The sequence below is a fragment of the Salmo salar genome, chromosome 14 (assembly GCF_965601325.2).
Source record: "Salmo salar chromosome 14, fSalSal1, whole genome shotgun sequence".
Classification (NCBI taxonomy): Eukaryota; Metazoa; Chordata; class Actinopteri; order Salmoniformes; family Salmonidae; genus Salmo; species Salmo salar.
In genome coordinates this window covers 36,888,262-36,894,261 of record NC_138304.1, presented here as the reverse complement: position 1 = coordinate 36,894,261, position 6,000 = coordinate 36,888,262, and positions in this window count along the sequence as shown.

Below are 6,000 nucleotides of genomic sequence, written 5' to 3'. Positions count from 1 at the left end.
GTGAGCATTTTCCCACTGAAATCGGTTACGATGCCGAACCGCAGTCAGGTCAAGACCCTGGTGAAGTCTATGAGCACGCAGATGAGCTTCCCTGAGACGGTTTCTGACAGTTTGTGCAGAAACTCTTCGGTTGTGCAAACCTACCGTTTCATCAGCTGTCCAGGTGGCTGGTCTCAGAATATCCCACAGATTATGAAGCTAGATGTGGAGGTCCTGGGCTAGCGTGGTTAGAAACGATCTGTGGTTGGTCATGCTGTTTAATTAGCTTCTTGATATGCCACACCTGTCAAGTGGATGGATTATCTTGGTAAAGGCGAAATGCTCACTAACAGGGATGTAAACAAATGTGTGCACAACATTTAAGAGAAATAGGCTTTTTGTGCATATTTCTGGGATCTTTTATTTCAGCTCATGAAACATGGGACCAACACTTTACATGTTGTGTTTATATTTTTATTCAGTAGAGATTTATAGGTTTTGATGACTGTGGCACGTTTAGGAGCATGGAGAGGCCAGAGATAGACTAGTAAATTGGGCTAAGGAACAGAAGGTGGGTATTGGAGAAAGGCCATCAGTATTTGTTCTGCAAGCAGTACAGCGAATGAAGATGCGGCATGAGCGTGGTGAACTGATAGACGTGGTTATGGACAGCGAGGAAGAAGGAGAAGAGCCAGGTGCAGAGGGAAGATGTGTGTTGAGGAAAAATGGCGCCAAGTACAAACCATATTCTGCTGTCTCTGATGTGATACTGGCCGTTTGGTGCGACTTAGACCCGGTGGGGAGCGTGGTGAAACTGTCCTTTCGAGTTTTGAAGCAGAGTCTTTACCTGATATATTCCTGTTAGGATATGTCAGTTATCCAGTGAGAGCTTTGGTGCTGAACCCACTAAGGTGTTTCAGATGCCAAGCTGAGGGCCATGTTACAACAGTGTGTAGGAGGGAGATTCCGAGATATGAGAAGTGCGCAGGGGTACATAAGACAAATGTGGAGTCTCCCTGTGTTGTAGCCTACCATCTCTTCGTCACTGAGCCAGTGAGAGGTTACCAAGCCGAGACATCAAGTGGTTTGTGACATTTCCGGTCACAACTTGCAGACTTGTTTATGTGCTGCTGTGCGTTTTGTTGCCAACCTGACTTTGCTACCTGACAACTGTACGTTTTTTACTTTTTAATTAGCGTTTATATTTTTAGTTTTTCCCTCACTCATCTTTTTTTCATTAAACTTTTTCACTCCAGATGCTTTATCTGGACATGGTTCGTCAGGACCTCCAACAGCCAAAGCTAAGTTGTAACATTAACATGATGCCTTCTAATTGCAGTCGCTGTACTCATAATATACAGGAGAACGATCGCCTTACGGCGAGGATAGCTGTTCTGCAAGCCCAGCTTCAGACACAATCGTTAGGCAAGGGTAATTTCAGTGTAGAAAAGGATGAAACAGCGTCTGTGCCACCAGTAAGTACAGAGAGTAGTATAAATCCCCTCGCACGGTCCCCGCAGCCGGACAACTTTCTCATGGCTTCTGGAGGGAAATGCTGTAGGAATGCTCAACCGGTGTCGCTCATTCAGCCGACAAACTTTCAACCGGTTCTCCCCATTAAGCAGCGAGTCGGAGTCAGAGGCCGAGCCTTCTCTGGTTTCTACTCCTCCCGTTAGGCGGTCTGAGACGCCGAAGCCTTCCACCATTAGCTCTGACAAATTTAAAACCCTAGTCATTGGCGACTCCATTACCCGCAGTATTAGACTTAAAACAAATCATCCAGCGATCATACACTGTTTACCAGGGGGCAGGGCTACCGACGTTAAGGCTAATCTGAAGATAGTGCTGGCTAAAGCTAAAACTGGCGAGTGTAGAAAGTATAGAGATATTGTTATCCACGTCGGCACCAACGATGTTAGGATGAAACAGTCAGAGGTCACCAAGCGCAACATAGCTTCAGCGTGTAAATCAGCTAGAAAGATATGTTGGCATCGAGTAATTGTCTCTGGCCCCCTCCCAGTTAGGGGGAGTGATGAACTCTACAGCAGAGTCTCATAACTCAATCAATCGCTGGTTGAAAACTGTTTTCTGCCCCTCTCAAAAGATAGAATTTGTAGATAATTGGCCCTCTTTCTGGGACTCACCCACAAACAGGACCAAGCCTGGCCTGTTGAGGAGTGACGGACTCCATCCTAGCTGGAGGGGTGCTCTCATCTTATCTACGAACATAGACAAGGCTCTATAACTCCCCTAGCTCCACAATGAAATAGGGTGCAGGCCAGGCAGCAGGCTGTTAGTGTCACGACCAGCAAAGGGAGCAATTGTATTAGTTTTGGTCAGGACGTGGCAGGGTTTTTGTGTGTTAAGTGTTGTGTTGGTGATTGGACTCCCAATTGAAGGCAGGTGTGTTGAGTTGCCTTTGATTGGGAGTCCTATATAGTAGTGTGTGTTTTTCTTTGGGGTTGTGGGTAGTTGTTTTTGCACTGCGTTAGTTAGCCTGCAAAACTGTTGCTGTCTTGTTTATTGTTTTTTCCTGTGGATGCCTTACTTGAGTATTAAAAACCTATGAGTATCCACATTCCCACTGCGCCTTGGTCCATTCTTGAAAAACAGCTGTGACAGTTAGCCAGCCTGACAGCTTAGTGGAGTCTGCCACTAGCACAGTCAGTGTAGTCAGCTCAGCTATCCCCATTGAGAACGTGTCTGTGCCTCGACCTAGGTTGGGCAAAACTAAACATGGCGGTGTTTGCCTTAGCAATCTTACTAGAATAAAGACCTCCTCCATTCCTGCCATTATTGAACGAGATCGGGATACCTCACATCTCAAAATAGGGCTACTTAATGTTAGATCCCTCACTTCAAAGGCAGTTATAGTCAATGAACTAATCACTGATCATAATCTTGATGTGATTGGCCTGACTGAAACAAGGCTTAAGCCTGATGAATTTATTGTGTGAAATGAGGCCCCACCTCCTGGTTACACTAGTGACCATATCCCCCGCGCATCCCGCAAAAGCGGAGGTGTTGCTAACATTTACGATAACAAATTTCAATTTACAAAAAAATAAAAACTTTTAGTCTTTTGAGCTTCTAGTCATGAAATCTATGCAGCCTACTCAATCACTTTTTATAGCTACTGTTTACAGGCCTCCTGGGCCATATACAGCGTTCCTCACGGAGTTCCCTGAATTCCTATCGGACCTTGTAGTCATAGCAGATAATATTCACATTTTTGGTGACTTTAATATTCACATGGAAAAGTCCACAGACCCACTCCAAAAGGCTTTCGGAGCCATCATCGACTCAGTGGGTTTTGTCCAATATGTCTCCGGACCTACTCACTGCCACAGTCATACTCTGGACCTAGTTTTGTCTAATGGAATAACTGTTGTGCATGTTAATGTTTTTCCTCATAATCCTGGACTATCAGACCACCATTTTATTACGTTTGCAATCGCAACAAATAATCTGCTCAGACCCCAACCAAGGAGCATCAAAAGTCGTGTTATAAATTCTCAGACAACCCAAAGATTCCTTGATGCCCTTCCAGACTCCCTCTGCCTACCCAAGGACGTCAGAGGACAAAAATCAGTTAACCACCTAACTAAGGAACTAAATTTAACCTTGCGCAATACCCTAGATGCAGTTGCACCCCTAAAAACTAAAAACATTTGTCATAAGAAACTAGCTCCCTGGTATACAGAAAATACCCGAGCTCTGAAGCAAGCTTCCAGAAAATTGGAACGGAAATGGCGCCACACCAAACTGGAAGTCTTCCGACTGGCTTGGAAAGACAGTACCATGCAGTATCAAAGAGCCCTCACTGCTGCTCGATCATCCTATTTTTCCAACTTAATTGAGGAAAATAAGAACAATCTGAAATGTCTTTTTGATACTGTCGCAAAGCTAACTAAAAAGCAGCATTCCCCAAGAGAAAATGGCTTTCACTTCAGCAGAAATAAATTCATGAACTTCTTTGAGGAAAAGATCATGATCATTAGACAGCAAATTCCGGACTCCTCTTTAAATCTGCGTATTCCTCCAAAGCTCTGCACCACTCTGCCAGGACCTAGGATCAAGGGAGACACTCAAGTGTTTTAGTACTATATCTCTTGACACAATGATGAAAATAATCTTGGCTTCTAAACCTTCAAGCTGTATACTGGACCCTATTCCAACTAAACTACTGAAAGACCTGCTTCCTGTGCTTGGCCCTCCTATGTTGAACATAATAAACGGCTTTCTATCCACCGGATGTGTACCAAACTCACTAAAAGTGGCAGTAATAAAGCCTCTTTTGAAAAAGCCAAACCTTGACCCAGAAAATATTTCAAAAACTATCGGCCTATATCGAATCTCCCATTCCTCTCAACATTTTTGGAAAAAGCTGTTGCGCAGCAACTCACTGCCTCCCTGAAGACAAATAATGTATACGAAATGCTTCAGTCTGGTTTTAGACCCCATCATAGCACTGAGACTGCACTTGTGAAGGTGGTAAATTACCTTTTAATGGCATCAGACCGAGGCTGTGCATCTGTCCTCGTGCTCCTAGACCTTAGTGCTGCTTTTGATACCATCGATCACCACATTCTTTTGGAGAGATTGGAAACCCAAATTGGTCTACACGGACAAGTTCTGGCCTGGTTTAGATCTTATCTGTCGGAAAGTTATCAGTTTGTCTCTGTGAATAGTTTGTCCTCTGACAAATCAACAGTGTTCCTCAAGGTTCCATTTTAGGACCACTATTGTTTTCACTATATATTTTACCTCATGGGGATGTCATTCGAAAACATAATGTTAACTTTCACTGCTATGCGGATGACACACAGCTGTACATTTCAATGAAACATGGTGAAGCCCCAAAATTACCCTCGCTGGAAGCCTGTGTTTCAGACATAAGGAAGTGGATGGCTGCAAACTTTCTACTTTTAAACTCGGACAAAACAGAGATGCTTGTTCTAGGTCCCAAGAAACAAAGAGATCTTCTGTTGAATCTGACAATTAATCTTGATGGTTGTACAGTCGTCTCAAATAAAACTGTGAAGGACCTCGGCGTTACTCTGGACCCTGATCTCTATTTTGACGAACATATCAAGACTGTTTCAAGGACAGCTTTTTTCCATTTACGTAACATTGCAAAAATCAGAGATTTTCTGTCCAAAAATGATGCAGAAAATGAATCCATGCTTCTGTTACTTCTAGGTTAGACTACTGCAATGCTCTACTTTCCGGCTACCAGGATAAAGCACTAAATAAACTTCAGTTAGTGCAAAATACTGCTGCTAGAATCCTGACTAGAACCAAAAAAAATTATCATATTACTCCAGTGCTAGCCTCCCAACACTGGCTTCCTGTTAAGGCAAGGGCCGATTTCAAGGTTTTACTGCTAACCTACAAAGCATTACATGGGCTTGCTCTTACCTATCTTTCCGATTTGGTCCTGCTGTACATACCTACACGTACGCTACGGTCACAAGACGCAGGCCTCCTAATTGTCCCTAGAATTTCTAAGCCAACAGCTGGAGGCAGGGCTTTCTCCTATAGAGCTCAATTTTTTATGGAATGGTCTGCCTACCCATGTGAGAGACGCAGACTCGGTCTCAACCTTTAAGACTTTATTGAAGACTCATCTCTTCAGTAGGTCCTATGATTGAGTGTAGTCTGGCCCAGGAGTGTGAAGGTGAACGGAAAGGCTGAAGCAACGAACCGCCCTTGCTGTCTCTGCCTTGCCGGTTCCCCTCTTTCCACTGGGATTCTCTGCCTCTAACCCTATTACAGGGGCTGAGTCACTGGCTTATTGGTGCTCTTCCATGTCGCCCCTAGGAGGGGTGTGTCACTTGAGTGGGTTGAGTCACTGACGTGGTCTTCCTGTCTGGGTTGGCGCCCCCCCTTGGGTTGTGCCGTGGCGGAGATCTTTGTGGGCTATACTCGGCCTTGTATCAGGATTGTAAGTTCGTGGTTGATGTTGGTTGAAGATATCCCTCTAGTGGTGTGGGGGCTGTGCTTTGGCAAAGTGGGTGG